The sequence below is a fragment of the Microcaecilia unicolor genome, chromosome 1 (genome assembly GCF_901765095.1).
Source record: "Microcaecilia unicolor chromosome 1, aMicUni1.1, whole genome shotgun sequence".
Classification (NCBI taxonomy): Eukaryota; Metazoa; Chordata; class Amphibia; order Gymnophiona; family Siphonopidae; genus Microcaecilia; species Microcaecilia unicolor.
In genome coordinates, this window is record NC_044031.1 from 183,813,199 (window position 1) to 183,831,364 (window position 18,166).

Here is an 18,166-nt window from a genome sequence, read left to right on the forward strand (position 1 = left end):
TCCTCAAATCCACAAGAAGCATCACAAACTATCTTCAGTTCAGAAGCTCATTAGTTTCACTTTCCTCTTGTTTTATTTATTTAGTCATTCTTTTATCCCACAATTACCCAAAAGCAAGTTTCAGTCCAATGTGGCTTACAGTGAACTGTTAGGAGAAATTACAGTGTTGTTTTATATTTACAGTGTAACAGTTCAGAGAAGTTAGTGTTGATTTACTCTTACAAGTAGTATGAGACATTTGTAGCATGGATGGTTAAAACCATAACATTTCTTGAAAAGATAGGTTTTCAGGTTTAGTCCAGGTAGAGTCTGTCTACTAGATGATTAATATCGAGATTATTGTTTTTCCCAGAGTTCCGGGTATGACTCCTAAAGTTTTCCTCAGAAATATTTCCTTAATTATTACTTTAAAAGGAGTGAAGCCTGTGAAGACTGGGATTACTTTAATCAGTGGGATTTGAATTAGAGACTTAAGTATATGTATTGTTAAATAACTTCTGGTTTTGTTCAGAACCCATATGTTATCATCCTCACGTTAATATTCCCTTATCTCTTGTTTGTCCTGTTTGTCTGTCCTAATTAGATTGTAAGCTCTGTCGAGCAGGGACTGTCTCTTCATGTTCAAGTGTATAGCGCTGCATACGTCTAGTAGCACTATAGAAATGATAAGTAGTAGTAGTAGTAAAAGAGAGAGAATGTAATCAGATGTATTATTTCTAACTAAAAACTGGACAATAAGTATGTTTTCAATGAAATGAATTGACTATATACCGTATTGGGCTTGAAGAAGCCAACCAGATGATCAATGTGGAATAATGAATTAGATGAGTAATATCTGGGGATAATCAGGTTAATACCACGTTTTCTTTTTTCTGTTTACTGTTTAATTGATCTCCTTGTCTTGTTTCACTCTCCCTATTTAGTGGTCTAAGGAAGAGCATAGAATTACCTGATTGAAATAATTCCTATGTATTATTTTCTCTGTATTTCTGACAAGTTGTTTTATCGCTTGTAAAAATGTAAATGGTTGTAAATAAATAAATAAAAATAAATCCAAGATATTTTATTGAAATGCTTTAGTAACATTACATGGAGTTCTCATTTGCATTATGTTCTTTTAGTTTGTTTGCAAATATCTGAGGGGCCCCTTTACAGAGGCTAGTAAGGGCCTACGTGCATCCAGAGTGTGCCAAATTGCCATTACCACCCAGCTACCCAGGTGGTAATTCGGAATTTGGTGCATGCTAAAAACAGGAGGTAGGAAATATTTTCTATTTTCTACCACATGGCACTTACCCGGCGGTAAATGGCAGTGGGCATGCGCTACATGCTTACCGCCCGGGTAGCACATAAGACCTTACCACTAAATCAATAGGTGGCAGTAAGGTCTCAGGCCAAAAATGGATGCACGCTGGTTTTTATTTTGCCACACATCCATTTCTGGCCCCTTATAAAAAGGGCCCTTTTTCTAGGATGCAGTAAAAACTGTCCCAGCGTTCACCCAAAAGATGTGCTCGCACTGCCACAGGCCACTTTTTGCCACAGCTTAGTAAAATGACCCCAAATATCTGAATGTTTTCTAATGTTTGTTTCTCCACTATTTGCCCCTGATGCAGCCAGTGTCTTTGGTGAAACATGGCCATGTCGGGCACAGATGGTTTATATCCTGGGAGCTTTATATTGAATAAAGACTGTGTGTGTGTGTGTGTGTGTGTGTGTGTGTGTTTAACAAGATCTACCTCTTGGTTTTATCATCTGCATGAGTCTGACAGGGTGGGGCTTGAAGATGGGTGGATAAAGGAATGCTATTTTAACCTGATTGTAAACTGTACAGGGGAGTCATTGATGAAAAGTTTTAATCAAAACATAGTATATCCATTCCAGAGTTTGTCATCTTCACCACCAGCTTATAAAAATATATTTCCACATCAAAAATAGCAATGGATTAATCGATTGACTAAGATGGTAAATACAGGGTGGGGGGGGGGGGGGGGGGAGGGTACAAAACTTGTTCCAATTGGGTGGACAGTTCACATCCAGGTCAGATCACAACAAGAAGTTGTTAGTAGGCTTGTGATGAGACCCAGCTTCTGGAAGGAGACCTTTGGCTATTTCTGGCTTTTGTGTGTGCATCCCAGTCTCTTGTGGTAGCTGTAGGCCCTGCTTCTTCCATTTGGAATTAATGTTCCTGGTACTGAAATGCAGGGCTGACCTAACACTTAGGTCAGCCCTGACTGTGAGATTTCTCCTCTTCTTTTTCTTCTTTGTGTTACCACATGCCAACCATTTGGGTCTCTGTGCTGGACTCTCCAGAGTTCTGATGCTTTGATTGGGTAGTGCAGGGGTGAATATGCTAGTGGAAGTTTGAAAAGCTGATGAGTGATGACTATTACAATTCGTTAATAAAATTTTCTAGAAAGGAAAATGGCATCATGAAGCTGCCTGAAGATCGAGTCATGATCTAAATTGAGCAGGTTCTGGCAGTCAACAGAAACTAGTTGTTATTTATTTATTTATTTATTGGAGAATGACATTCCCAATACATGAGTGGTAATTATTGGCTGCAGAGCTTTACCCTTCCTCCTCCTATCTCCACATGACCTCTTTCATCTTCTACAGTCCCTACCTGGCAACAATCACCAAAACAAGGTACTAGCACTGTGCTGCTTAAAGTGATAAAGCTACATGGAGTTATGAGATGACAAGTGGGAGCCCAGTTAGCGGGTAAGAAGGGTGTTAATGTAGGAACATATGTGAAGATGAGGCCAATGCCTGTACAGTGCTTTGGAAGATTCTCCAAGTAACCAGCGGGGTTAACCTGGAGTAGATGTTAGGTATAGCACACTGTGACATCACCTCACTAATTTTGGTAGATATTTAATTATTACAAAACATGGTGGTAAGACATTAGTAAGGAGGGGCTGGGTGTTGGATTATATATGGGAATGTTTATTCTCAGCTACTCAAATATGGTAGAGAACCAAAGAGGAAGAAAGGCCAGAAAAACAGATTTTTAGAAATGAAATATACTCTACAATGGCTGAGTATTGATGGCTGGCCACTAGGATTCTTTTTTAGATGACCCATCATTTATTCGGTTATGGTGTTATTTCTCAAACCTGCCATGACATGTGCCACCCTCCCCCCCACCACAACCCCAGTACACCCATTTTTGTCTGCACCAAGTTCACCAAAGAATAATTTTATGTACAGTTTTTCCTTTTGAAAACTTGTGATTTTGGATTACAGTAAGTATGTATCTAACTGTACTTTTTCCCAACTAGATGATAACTAAGGAGCTCTTTTACCAAGCTGCATAAAAATTGGTCTTAGCACACCCCTACACGGGTCATTTCTGCACGCCAAGACCATTTTTACTACAACCAGAAAATAACCAATTGCCCATTTTCTCGATTAACGGCCATGTGCTAAATTTGCCATTATCACGCAGCCATTAACAAATATTACAGGTCTTTTTACAAAGTTACACCCCAGTCCCGCCTTCGCTATGTTTCTGACACGCCCCCGTGAACTTTGGTCGTCCCTGTGATGGAAGCAGTTGAGGACGCCCAAAATCGGCTTTCGATTATGCCAATTTGGGCGACCCTGTGAGGAGGATGCCCATCTTGCGATTTGTGTCGAAATAGGGGCGCCCTTCTCTTTCAAAAATAAGCCTGTTAATGGCCCAGTGAACTGACATGTGACTGTTTTCTCCACATTTAAAACTAGTTTATCATTGGCATTGCAAGAGGCAAGAGCAGTAAGACGGTCCTGGAGTGGAGAAACATCTATTGCAGAACATAATACACCTATTGAACAAGCTGGATTAATACAAATCCCTAAATACTAACTGAACAATTGTCCTTGATAACATATGTAGAACACAAACAGACTCTCACTAAATACAGAAGTTACACAAACTAAAAATAGAAATAAGTAGAAAAAAATTAAACTTAAACCCAAGAAGCCAGACTCTGCATGCAGTGCAACAGCAGAAAAATAGAAAGAGATGCATTCCTCCTTACGATAATAAATGTAAACCTCTTTGACTGTACCACAGAATGGTGGTATATCAAATCCCATTACTCTTAAAGTTCTAAATAGAAACACAGCAGATATAAAGAGCAACCAGGGCAACTTCTCTATACCTCCATGCCACAAGAGGTCCCAATCCTGCCCAGAGATGAAGCAGATACAACCTGCCAATGAGCTTTGGGGCCCCAGTATGTCTAACACTGACTCACTAAATTGAAAATAAAATTATGGTTTTCTACCTTTGTTGTCTAGCAAATTTATTTTTCTAATCATTTCTGTCCCAGTCTCTAGTTTTCCTCTCTCTCTCTGTTTTTTTAACTCTGTTTAGAGCAGGATAAAGGATTTTTATCAATTTTATTTTGTTAATATACTTTGTTTTATTTCTGTAACTGTATTTTAGTAACCTGCATTGGACCCTGAAGTGGGATAAAGCAGTAAGCAAAGGTTGTATTGGCATTTGAGGGGCTTCTATCCTTTTGCCATTTCTTTTCTCTCCTCTCTTCTCCATTTTCTTCCCTACATCCATCTCTGACATTGATATTTTACTTTTAGCTTTCCTTCATTTATTAATTGTTAGGATTGATCTCATACATTTTTTCAGTACTAGCTCAAGGTGAGTTACATTCAGGTACAGTTGGTATTTCCCTGTCCCTGGAGGGTTTACAGTCTAAGGGCATCTTTTACTAAGGTGCGCTAATGGATTTAGTGCAAGCTAATTGTTAGCACGCACTAAACGCTAAGAAGCCCATTTTATTTCTATGGGCTTCTTAGCGATTAGTGCACTTTAGTAAAAGGAGCCCTAAGTTTGTGGCCAAGGCAATGGAGGGTTATGTGACTTGCCCAAGATCACAAGGAGCAGCAGTGGGACAAAGGGCTTCCCTGATTGTCAGTCCAGTGTTCTGACCACTAGGTTGCCATTCCATTGATTTTCTGCCTCACTTTCCATTCAGTTTTTATCCCTCTTTCTCATCATCCAGTTTGCAAGTGCTCAGTTTTTATTGTGTTTACATATAGCTTTCCATCATTTTCTTTTTCCCCATTCTCTCTATTCCCTCTTCCCATGTCCAGCACTTACTCCGTTTCCCTCTTTTTCTATATCCCCCTGTGTTCAGCATCTCCCTATCTCTTTCCTTCCTCCTCCTATGGTCCTGCATCTCCCCTCTCATTTCACCCCCCTCTGCCATGGTTCAGCATCTCCTCATCCTTTTCTCCTCCCCTGAATGGTGCCAAATCATTAAAAGTATCCACAGAGACTCTGAACCCATGCACATAGTCATTGCTGCATCCCACCATCTCTGTTTTGAAGAGAGCAAGTGTAACACATCAGAACTTCTTCCAGCACATCCCCTGCAATGCCATTCCTGCCTGTATAAAAGAGGAGAGAATATAGCCTCCTTCTGTCCAGGAACAAAGTGTCCCAGGGGACATTTTGGAGGCACTTGATGCTGCTCTTAAAAATTTGTCACCTGGAGCAGTTGCCTTCCTCTACCTAACAATAGAACCAATCCTGCTAACAGTAAGGCACAGTGGTAACAGCGTTGCAGAGATGCCAAGTTTAACTCATTAGGAGTGTGTCACACTCATTTGAGAGCTTTTTCACGCTCACATTCTTTGAGCTCTATTTCTCACTCTTCAGAGCTTCAGTAGCACTGCACTGATCCTTCCTGATTCTGCTTTCATGAGAGGCGAGCCTTAGAGAAGTAAACCAAGTGGTCCAACCAGTAAGAAGAAATCCGAGCACACCTTCCTTCCTACTACTTCCCCTGTCCCTTTTTCATTTACTCTGAAATCGATGTGCATACTTCTAACTACTGGGTGGAAGACAATTTCCAGCTCAAAATTTACCCAAATTGCTCCCCATTCTGTCCGTATTCTTTCAGAGGCTTCAAAGAAAAGTCAGTATCATGTAATGCTGTCTTAATTCATTTCCAAAGCAATACTACACTTAAATCATTCTAGATGTATACCCTGAATGTACCATCTGAAAAATCTCACTCTTTGGCCTTCAGTTTCACTCCTTGATGTGGTAAATCTCACTCTTCAGGATGGTTCACCCCTTGGCTTCTCTAGCATATTGCAGAGATTCTTTGCAGCAGTAGGGGAAAGGGATGTTTTTGAAGATCAAGGGGAAAAGAGAAATGTGCAAACTACAAGCAGATCCTGGAGAAAAACTTGTTCCAATGTGCCATAGACCTAGGACTGGGAAGGAAATTCATTGTTCAGCAGAACAATGATCCTAAGCATAAAACAAACAATGGAGTAGTCAGGGAGAAGAAAGTGAATGCCCCTGAGTAGCCCAACGGGGTGCAACAAATGCAGTGACCCACCATAGGCCCCAAGCCTGCCCAAAGCTGAATGAGGCACAATATTCTGGCTAGCTTTGGGCACCCTCCCAAATTTTGTCCTTGATCACTGCACATGTAACATCAGCCATTAGTGAGCCAAAGTTCAAACCTGAATCCAGTAGAATATCCACGGCAAGACTTACACAATCAGCCCACTGACAATCCCCAGACAACCAAAAGAAATCACTTCTCTCTATTGTGAAAGGTTTGTAGACACTTATCCTTAATGACTCTTGGCTGCTGCTATTGCATAAAGCAGCCTTCTCGATCCAGTCCTCAAGGCACAACCAGCCAGTCAGGTTTTCACAATATCCACAATGAATATGATCGAGACAGATTTGCATACCAAGGAGGCAGTGCATGCAAATCTCTCAAGTAGATTTCCTGAAAAACTGACTGGCTGGGTGAGCCCTGAGGACTGGATTGAGAAGCACCGGCCTAAGGGGATTCCACCATATACTGAGTGAAGGGACACAGACTTATGCAATCAACATTTCTTGGTTTCTTAAAATACATTTTAATCTTTCCAACACAACAGAATGTTGGGAATTATGCCCAGAGGGTCATGAATATCTACCTATCCATTTATATGGAACAAAAGACATCTTTGAAACTTTAACAGAACAAGACCAATATTGGCAAAGGTTAAAAAATGGAGAATCTAATCTAATCTGGACTTTTATAGACCACTTATTCCCCAAAAGGCCCAAAGTACACAGCATGATAAAACAATACAATTCTGGGATGTCACAACTTAGTTATTATCTTCACTTAAACAATTTACATCATCAAAAATTTATGAAAGAGAAATGTTTTTGAAAGTCTGAGAGAAAATAAGTTGTTCCACTGACAAACTGGTTGGAATAAACATGAGCTATCCAACTGTCATTTCTAACGAACCTTCTTAACAGATGGAAAATGAAATAAGCTGAGTTCAAAAATGAGTCACATCAGACTGAGTTCTAGAAAAATAACATAGTAAATGAAAGCACAGAAAAATCTGTATTGTCCATTCAGGATGCCCAAAAAAGCAGTCAGAGTTTCACTTGCCACTTCATGCAGGCTACACCCCTATATGCCCTGGTTAAGTTTTGCCTTGATTCCATCCTCTTTCTATATAAGAATCTTCTTTATTTTTCTTTATTTTCAGCAACGGATATACCCACAAGTGATCCCTGAGGCAACTGTGCAGTTTATAATTTCTATTACAGGTACTTTGCAGTGCTTATCTCGCCATTTAAAAAGAAAATTCTATCACTATCTTTGACACCAGGCAGCCACCACCCTTACCCCTCTCTGTAGAAAAGTATTTCCTGATGTTACTCCTTTCCCCTCCCTCTCTCTCCCCCCCCCCCAAAAAAAAAAATACAGTTAAATTCTAAGTTAGAGGCAGTTCCAGTAGCTGCAGCATACATTTTTATATCATGAAACATATCAGTTAGGGAATTGATCCTTTCAAACTGCCCTTTCTCTCTTTTCCCTTCCCAGTTATAGACACACATATGAACATACAAAACAGAAATACATCTGCAAAATACACTCACATACGCAGAGGGATTAAAAATTAATTCCATGAGGCATTCTTCACATTTTTTCCAACCTAGCATCCATCCTGCTGCTACACCCAGAAGTATAGGCAGGTCGAGACATCAGGGGGAGTGGAGAGCAGATTGTGCAGGTGCAATGGACCGGTGGGACTGTGTAAAAAAAAAAAAAAAAAAAAGGTGCTGTCGTCATCAGAAGTCAATTTGGGGGAATGATCACTCCCCTGGCGACCCACCTAGCTACACCACTGGCTACACCTCTATCCCAGCTAGGCTGGCTCTTAGTGATTCAGACATGTATTTTATTTCCTTTGTTGTAAATCATGGTTTTCTTAATGGTTGTTATTTACAGGGACATTCATGGAGCAATAATGGGCACATAAATGTTGATGCCTGTTACCCATATACATGTTTATAATACTAGCATCTATGCAGGCATGTGGGTATATACAGTGGTGTTAAAAAGCTTCCCCACTTCCCGATTTCCAGTCAGGCTTGATTGAAGACAGTCCTGTTGAATCTAAACCTCCCTATATATTTAACCTTACCATAAGAGGGAAGCTCTGACAAACTCTATAGATGAAGTTTTCAATAAATTTCAGATTGTAAAGAGGAAATAAGAAGTTGTTCATCACCCTGGCATTTTTGTTCGTTACAACTGTTAAAGCAAGATTGTAAGCAAGCAGAGTACATAAGTATTGCCACACTGGGACAGACCAAAGGTCCATCAAGCCCAGCATACTGTTTCCAACTGTGGTCAATCCAGATCACGAATACCTGGCAAGATCCCAAAAATGTTAAATACATTTAATGCTGCTTATCCCAGAAATAAGTATTAACCCCCACTAAACTAATCGCCTTTACCACATTCTCTGGCAACGAATTCCAGAGTAAATGTAGAGATGAGCTAAAGACCTTCATCACAAAGTAATTTGGAAGTCTACTTTGAAAAAAAATATAAATTGACGTGAGTACTGCGAGACTGCCACTAGGGGTTGCAGTGGCCTCTCTGCGACCAAAGCCACGATGGATAGGAGCACATGAGCATTGCTCCAGCTCGCAGGACCTCCTACACCACCAAGAACATACAAAGTAAAGCTGAGGAAAGGGAGGGGACTCAGGGGGTAGGGGTGTGTGCACTAGAAAGCTCGATGCCACTACTGAAAGTTAACCAGTCACTGGCCAATATTCAGACACACAGAGAATCTATTTGAGCTTAGGTAGCATGGGGTTTATGTACATATGTCCTACAGATGTAGCATAGACTGGAATGTAGGTGGGCTCTGCTGGTTGGGCTGCCTGGGTTTACTAAGAAATAGTTTTGTCTCGTTCTTTGTCTTTCAGTTGTAGTGGGAGCTTGACTGATAGTGCTTGAAAGCAAACCTCTCATGTTTACTACACAGCCTGTGACAGCTCCTTTCCCTGCTTCTGTCCCCAGTATTATTCTGTCCCAGAGGAAATGAGTTTAGTCCCCCTGTACATTCACATCTTGACCGCTACTGTAGTTGCTAGCCAGGTGAACCAAAGAATGTCAGTTAAGAGACAAAATAGGCTGAAAGCACCACCAGCACATTCTCCATGAGACGTTTTCAAATGACATCGGGATGACTTCTTGCCTGGCCAAGTTTGCTAAGGCAACCTTCCTTAGAGTAAAATTGAGCAAAACCAAAGGCATCTCTTTGACTGATGACTGTAACTTAAAGGAACTTGAACAGTAAGATATTTATAAATACCTAAGAGTACAGGAAACAGGCACAGAGAAAAGAGCAGTATAGAATATTACAGGAGATAAAGATAGAAGCCATTAATCAGTTAGGAATTCATGTACTTTCACAGAGCTTTGGACCTGTCCCATAAAATCTCAAAAACTGGAGGTACAAACAAGAATATTTCTTGGGTATGGTGAAGTTATTTATATGAATTAGTGTATGCCGAGACTGTACATTTCTAGAACTGAGGGCCTTATAGAAACAGATTGTATATACTGAACTATCATAGGCCTCTAGACCTACTTAACAACATCAACAGATCCAATGATACGCATATTGAAAATTTAAATATGTAAATTCCAGAATCTATATCCATTCTGATTAAGTAGAAGACCTGCTGTTACCACCTTGGGTGAATCTGTTCATGAAGGCAGTTAATAAAGCCCAATAAATAAATAATAAACAGAAGGAATGAGTGAGAATCCACCAGTACCCACAGGGAAAAGAAGCAACAGAATTTTCAAAACAAAACAAAACACTCAGATTTAGATCACCAAATGAAGAAACATAAGTGGTAAGTACAAAGATTACACCAGAAACCATACATTTATTAAAACTTGACAGATAAATGGTCAAAGAGAGGTGAACTTCAGGACCATGGATTACAGATGAGATGATTCACAAGCATAGAAAAAAAAAATGGTAAAACAGATGTATGTTCAGAAGGAGGAAGTGACGTCACGGTCCGAGATGGCTGCTCAATCGTGTGGCTCCACTGGGGCTGATGTTTTATTGAGCAAATTTCACTATCTAAGCAGGCGATTTGAGCACGGAAAAGGCAGGAGAGTGACGATCCCAGGTTATGCCGCCGAAAAAAGCCTTGGAACAGTTCTGCTTCACACCAGAGAGGTGCGAAACATCGAAAGGAGAAACAGTGGAGCCGGGACGGAGAGAAAGAAAGATGGCGTCTCTGCAGGCTAATCCAGAAATAGAAAGGCCCTCTGACGGCATGGAGGAAACTACCAACATCACAAAAGCCGATGTGGTGGGTTGGTTTCAAGACTTAAAAGCGGACTTTGCGGGGATCAGGAACGATGTGCAAAATGCCCTAAAAGATATTAGGGCTGAAATTAATGATCTGGCATTGGTGAGATGGAGGAGGGAATGACGACCCTCAAAACGGATGTGGAAAAGCTCCGAGGGAAAGCGATTGCGGATCAGGAGGAACTGCACCAGCTCAGGGAATAGTTGGAGGACCTGGAAAACAGGTCGCATCACAATAATTTGCGATTTAAAGGTATCCCAGAGTTGGACATTTTCAGTAACTGTGAAGCTGTAATACAAGAATTGTGTCTCTACATATTGACTCCGTGAGATGGGGCCCAACAACCAGACATACGCATCCCATCCAACGGGCGCATCGAGCTGCAGGCCCACGGAGAGACTCTAACCCATGGGATGTCGTGGTATGCTTTTTGAATTACCCCACCAAGTTTTAATGAAAAAGCTAAGGCCCTACACACCAATTCCGCCTTGTCATAGATCCTGTGACTGGTTGCAGGGGGGCTGGCTATTGTGGGGTGGGTCCCTCTGTGATCACCCCATTCCTGAAGGGTGGCCTGGCATTTGAGTACTGGCACCTTTTTCACTAGAAAAAAATGCACTGCTGAGCCTAGAAAAGATTCAGCATGGCAGGTGGTGGGGGAGCGCGGGAAGAAGGCTGACATGCAGGCTTCGTGAGGACCTGGTCTGTCATGTGATGAGGGAGTAACACCCAGCTGAGACACTTGACTTTTGTGAGAAAGCACAGGACTTGATGCTTGAATATGGACATTTTGCAGACAAGCATGACTGTTGAAAAGGGGCTTACACTAGGGGCTAGAAGGGAATAGAGTGGGACAAAGAGGGATGGTATTGGGTCTGCGTGGGGCTAGGTTGGTTACTGTATATGCAGGAGGGGGGAGTGTGGGGCAGGTTGGTGGGAGGGCTTGAAATTGTGGGATGATGCTTAGTGTGCAGGCTGGGGAATTGTGAAAGTGGAAGGAGCGAACATTGATTTGAGGAGGTGGAATTAGATATACAGTGGTGGAAATAAGTATTTGATCCCTTGCTGATTTTGTAAGTTTGCCCACTGACAAAGACATGAGCAGCCCATAATTGAAGGGTAGGTTATTGGTAACAGTGAGAGATAGCACATCACAAATTAAATCCGGAAAATCACATTGTGGAAAGTATATGAATTTATTTGCATTCTGCAGAGGGAAATAAGTATTTAATCCCTCTGGCAAACAAGACCTAATACTTGGTGGCAAAACCCTTGTTGGCAAGCACAGCGGTCAGACGTCTTCTGTAGTTGATGATGAGGTTTGCACACATGTCAGGAGGAATTTTGGTCCACTCCTCTTTGCAGATCATCTCTAAATCATTAAGAGTTCTGGGCTGTCGCTTGGCAACTCGCAGCTTCAGCTCCTTCCATAAGTTTTCAATGGGATTAAGGTCTGGTGACTGGCTAGGCCACTCCATGACCCTAATGTGCTTCTTCCTGAGCCACTCCTTTGTTGCCTTGGCTGTATGTTTTGGGTCATTGTCGTGCTGGAAGACCCAGCCACGACCCATTTTTAAGGCCCTGGCGGAGGGAAGGAGGTTGTCACTCAGAATTGTACGGTACATGGCCCCATCCATTCTCCCATTGATGCGGTGAAGTAGTCCTGTGCCCTTAGCAGAGAAACACCCCCAAAACATAACATTTCCACCTCCATGCTTGACAGTGGGGACGGTGTTCTTTGGGTCATAGGCAGCATTTCTCTTCCTCCAAACACGGCGAGTTGAGTTCATGCCAAAGAGCTCAATTTTTGTCTCATCTGACCACAGCACCTTCTCCCAATCACTCTCGGCATCATCCAGGTGTTCACTGGCAAACTTCAGACGGGCCGTCACATGTGCCTTCCGGAGCAGGGGGACCTTGCGGGCACTGCAGGATTGCAATCCGTTATGTCGTAATGTGTTACCAATGGTTTTCGTGGTGACAGTGGTCCCAGCTGCCTTGAGATCATTGACAAGTTCCCCCCTTGTAGTTGTAGGCTGATTTCTAACCTTCCTCATGATCAAGGATACCCCACGAGGTGAGATTTTGCGTGGAGCCCCAGATCTTTGTCGATTGACAGTCATTTTGTACTTCTTCCATTTTCTTACTATGGCACCAACAGTTGTCTCCTTCTCGCCCAGCGTCTTACTGATGGTTTTGTAGCCCATTCCAGCCTTGTGCAGGTGTATGATCTTGTCCCTGACATCCTTAGACAGCTCCTTGCTCTTGGCCATTTTGTAGAGGTTAGAGTCTGACTGATTCACTGAGTCTGTGGACAGGTGTCTTTCATACAGGTGACCATTGCCGACAGCTGTCTGTCATGCAGGTAACGAGTTGATTTGGAGCATCTACCTGGTCTGTAGGGGCCAGATCTCTTACTGGTTGGTGGGGGATCAAATACTTATTTCCCTCTGCAGAATGCAAATAAATTCATATACTTTCCACAATGTGATTTTCCGGATTTAATTTGTGATGTGCTATCTCTCACTGTTACCAATAACCTACCCTTCAATTATGGGCTGCTCATGTCTTTGTCAGTGGGCAAACTTACAAAATCAGCAAGGGATCAAATACTTATTTCCACCACTGTAGTTGCACGTGGTCTGAGCCTCTGGGAGAGTGAGTTAATTCCTCCGAACATGGCTGATCAACTGCAACAGGGATCAGCACAGGGGACGGGGGGGGGGGGGGGGTGGAGGGAGGATAGGGGTGGGGATAGGGATACTCTGAAACTTGGGGGAATGGGTCAGGGACCAGGGGCGCAACAGGGGTGCGGTGTGTGTGGTGGGGTCTGGGGAGGGAGGGGGAGGGTCGGGTGAGACTTTAGTGGTGGGGACCTGGAATGTAAATGGGCTCAATAATCAAGGGAAACATAGTCAAGTTTTTAAAGAGTTGAGTAGATTGAAGTGGGATGTGACGATGCTACAAGAAATACACTTAAGGCCAAGAGACACCCATATGCTGTGGCGTAGACCTTTTAGAGATATGGTAGTGCATCAGGGAGGGGGAGCTAAGAGGGTAGGGGGTGTGGCGATACTAGTGAGACAAAACTGTGGTTTGATAATAATGGAGTTTCGGGACTCTAGTGGTCGATATCTGGGCCTTAGGGGGTTGCTGCAGGGTAGGGAGATCACGCTGATCAATATATATGCACCAAATGGGGGTCAAAAGCAAATTTTCACACACTGATGGGGGAAATCCAGGGGTTTATTAAGGGCAGGTGGTAGTAGGGGGAGATTTCAACATTGCCCCAGATGCGCGATTGGACCACTCATAGGTGGGAGGGCAACCTGGTGGCCCCGAACGTAAGGCACTGCTGCAATTCTTGAAAGAGCTTGAGGTAGTAGATTGTTGGACACTGCTGCATGGGATACAGAGGAATTACACTTTTTACTCTCATGCAGCACAGTCATACACACGTTTAGATAGCCTGTGGGCTGGCCTATGGTGGATGCGGCTGAAATAGAAGCAATCCAGGTTTCAGACCATGCTCCTACGTGGATTAAGTTTAAGGGACTGGGGGATAGGAAACGGGGCAGTGTATGGAAATTGAATGATACTCTGCTTGGAGATGAAAAAATTCAGGAGGAGATTAAGGGAGTCATACAAGAATTCTATCAATGGGGGACTAGAAATGTAAACTGGGACAATTTATAGTCATGGAACACCTCATGGCGTATCGTAGAGATGGAGAATTACGGCGCAAGAGGAGGTGGTCCCGACTTCAAGACTGCTTAGCACAACTTTTGTAATGACTTGTTAGGACTTGAGCTTGTTCAGTAGAAGGGGGGGGGGGAGGAGGGGAATGAGAGAGGGGGGGCAGGAAGGGGGCGTTATCTTAGAGCGGGTAAAATAGTAAGTTTAAGAGTGCATGATGATATGCGGGGCCTAGTGACAGTCTGAAACATCTGACTTTATATGTAAGGATTATGTAACGCCCATGGAGCATAAAAAGTGAAAGTAGACCACCGCCAAAGTGACAGTGAAGAGTACTAATAAGCTATATATATCATGAGCTAACTGGCCCAGGCCCAGCGCTCAAGGCATAATTGTATGTTTTAATGCATTGCAATGTTGGCTTTATATTATGAAACTCAATAAAACATTTAAAGTTGAAAAAAAACCCCAGATGTAGATTCTTTAAGGCAAAGTTAAAAGCAGTGACTCATCTTGTAGCTGGCTGAACAGGTCTGATGGGAGAAAACATCTATATAGAAAGACACAAAGCAGTGGCAACCATTCATTCAAGGGAAATTTAGTAAATAGTACACTGCTGTACCATGAGAGAACTGACATCATAAGACCAAGGGGCTAGAGAAGTTGTGATCACCAGAGAGATTCCCATTCCAACTGATAAAAAGCACAATGCAAGAAAAACACAAGAATGGCATGTATAATAGAAGTGCTTATTCTACGCATAGCATGGAAAGAAAGAAGATTCTTAACTAGCAAGAAATGCATGTACAAATCAAGAAAATGTGGCAAAAAGATAAAGAAATATTTCCCACCATACAGGGTGATTAAAAACACAGTTTCAAGCACACCTCGATAGGTTCCCTAACCATGGGGTCCTTTTACTAAGGTGTACCAAAAAATGGCCTGCACTGGTGTAGGTGCGTGTACTGGATGCGTGCAGGTCCATTTTTCAGCGCATCTGCCAAAAAGTCCTTGGGGGGGGATTAAAATGGATATGCGGCAAAAAAAATAAAAATTGGCGCATGTCCATTTTGGGCCTGAGACCTTACCGCCACCCATTACCCTAGCGGTAAGGTCTCATGAGTTAACTGGGCTGTAATTGTCTACGTGCGTACAATGCCAATTACCACCCGGTTAGTGCCATGCACCGAGTGGACACATGTAAAAAATGAAACTACCACTCAGGCCATGCAGTAGCGGGGCGATAGTTCAAAATTGACACGCATAGGACGCACGTATGCGCCCAAGCGACTTCGTAAAAGGGCCCCCATATTATTCTTATGGGCTCCAGACGGAAGCTTTCTCTGGCACAATGCATGTAAGATAGCCAGCACGAGCTGTAAATTTGAGAGAGCAAGATCACGTCACATATCTTTGTTTAGAAGTGAGATTCGTTATTGTCATGGTAAGTGCAAAACACACACCTATTTGGGGACACTTTCTCAATAGAGAATCATGACAACTTTCAATCAATTACTGATCTTTCTTAGATCTAAAGCACCTGTTTGGAAAGCCAGTTATTTCCACAACAAAAAAAATCCACTGGTGGGACCTTCTGCATTTTTTCTTCTGCCCAGTAGTTTGCAGTTGCTACTTGCAACATTTTATTCATTACATTACATTCTGGTCTTACAGCCCTCTACAACCAAGTTCTAAGTGAGTAACAGTGAAGGGAAGGAGAATACTCCAGTAAGGAGTGGCCTAGTGGTTAGGGTGGTGGACTCTGGTCCTGGGGAACCGAGTTCGATTCCCACTTCAGTCACAGCTCCTTGTGACTCTGGGCAAGTCACTTAACCCTCTATTGCCCCAGGTACAAATAAATACCTGTATATGTAAGCCGCATTAAGCCTGCCATGAGTGGGAAAGTGTGGGGTACAAATGTAACTAAAATAAATAAGTTACAACAATGATAAATTATAATATCAAAACAGGAAAATATAACATCTATAAATTAAGGGTGCACGAACAACTTTGCATTGGCAGAAATCAAGCATAGTTCAGTTTCAGTGCTTCTCTGCAGTTTACTTATGATAAATCTCCCCTCTTCAACATTAGTACTCATCTGGGTTATGGTGAAGCCTGACACTGAACAGCCTCCTTGGGGGCCCAATAAGACACAAAGTATAAACTATGTATTAACTCTTCAAGTTCTTAAACTGGGTCTGAGGTGTCAGGATAACATATTGGTTAAGGTTCATCAGGCTATTGAACATGATTAAGCTTATTACTTGAAGACTGCGGTCCAGTGGCATACGCCATCTCAATCTTTATACTCAGAGCATCAGCATTGCTGCTGATACCTGCGCTGCAGCAAGTGCGCTTGGAACTCACAAGATGGGTACATTTTCCATCCGCGTAACTATTGAGTGGAACAGTCTGCCATTGCGGCTCAAATGTGAGACAGAATCAGCATTTTGGAAGCACCTCTGAGACTCTCTCTTATTCAAGGCATTTCATTGTTTAAAGTAAGTGATGTATTTGTGATACATCCTGATTTTTCTGTTTTTTTGTATTGTTTATTGTATATTTTATGGATTTTTTTTATTGTAAACTGCCTTGGATAAGGGCAGAAAAATAATACATCTAATCTAATCCAACATCACTACTTGTTTCAGAAATTAACCTTTTTAGGAATCAGAGTAAAGAAACTGCCTCACATTTTAAACTATGAGGTGCTTTAGAGCCTGAATTAGGCATTATAGATGTTAGGAGAATGCGGTAGCTATGGTGGACAGAACCATTAAAGGCCTATTGCCCACACTCTTGTGACTCAAGGACCAAAAAAACCCCAAAAATGGCAGACAAGAATAAGTCCTTGGAACACAAGATGAGACTAAAGAGATGCTACACCTCATTAACCTAATTTTACTTTCTGTGATCCATCCAATTTTTGGATTGTGCGGCATACGAGCATCGATTGTAAGTAATCTACCCACTTGCTATCTTTCTATCATCGTTCTTTATAAAACAATTCAAGTTATTGTTGTACTGCAGGAGGTGGTGTAACAAATATTCACAGCAAACCAAGGGTGGAAGCAAGACCAAGTCCAAATGACCAACCCAAGCAATAGAGTGAGAGCTTCAAAACAAGTTTATTGGGACCCAACACGGCCCCGTGTTTCGGCAACAAGCCTTCCTCAGGGGTCGGGTAACATGAAACTACAGCAGTGGCGCCAGAAGCATAGAAGTTCTAAATAAGCACAGCCAGTCTCAGGGAGACTGCGTACTTAGTGGATGCAGCGTTATCCTGCCTGTGCTTATTTAGCACTTCTATGCTTCTGGCATCACTGCTGTAATTTCATGTTACCCGAACCCTGAGGAAGGCTTGTTGCCGAAACACAGACCGTGTTGGATCCCAATAAACTTGTTTTGAAGCTCTAACTCTAATGCTTGGGCTGGTCATTTGGACTTGCTCTTGCTTCCACCATTGGTTTGCTTTGCTTGTGTTTTTGTGGAAAATGCGGACCCCCTCTTTCCTGAAACAAATATTCAAATATTAATGAACAGGAAGAGTACCAAAGTGGGGAGATAAACAGGTTTTAAGAAGGTTGGCCACTTGCTTTCCAACCAAGCAGATTACTCTCCAAAGACAGGATGCAGCAGGAGGCACTGATCACTCACACAAGCACTGTTGCTCCTAGAAACCAGATCCCTTCTTTCCAGGTCTGAGACAGTCTTCCACACACAGCATATACAAGGCCTCATAAATCACCACAGCAGAGGACATCAGCAAACATTTCATCTTTAACAAAT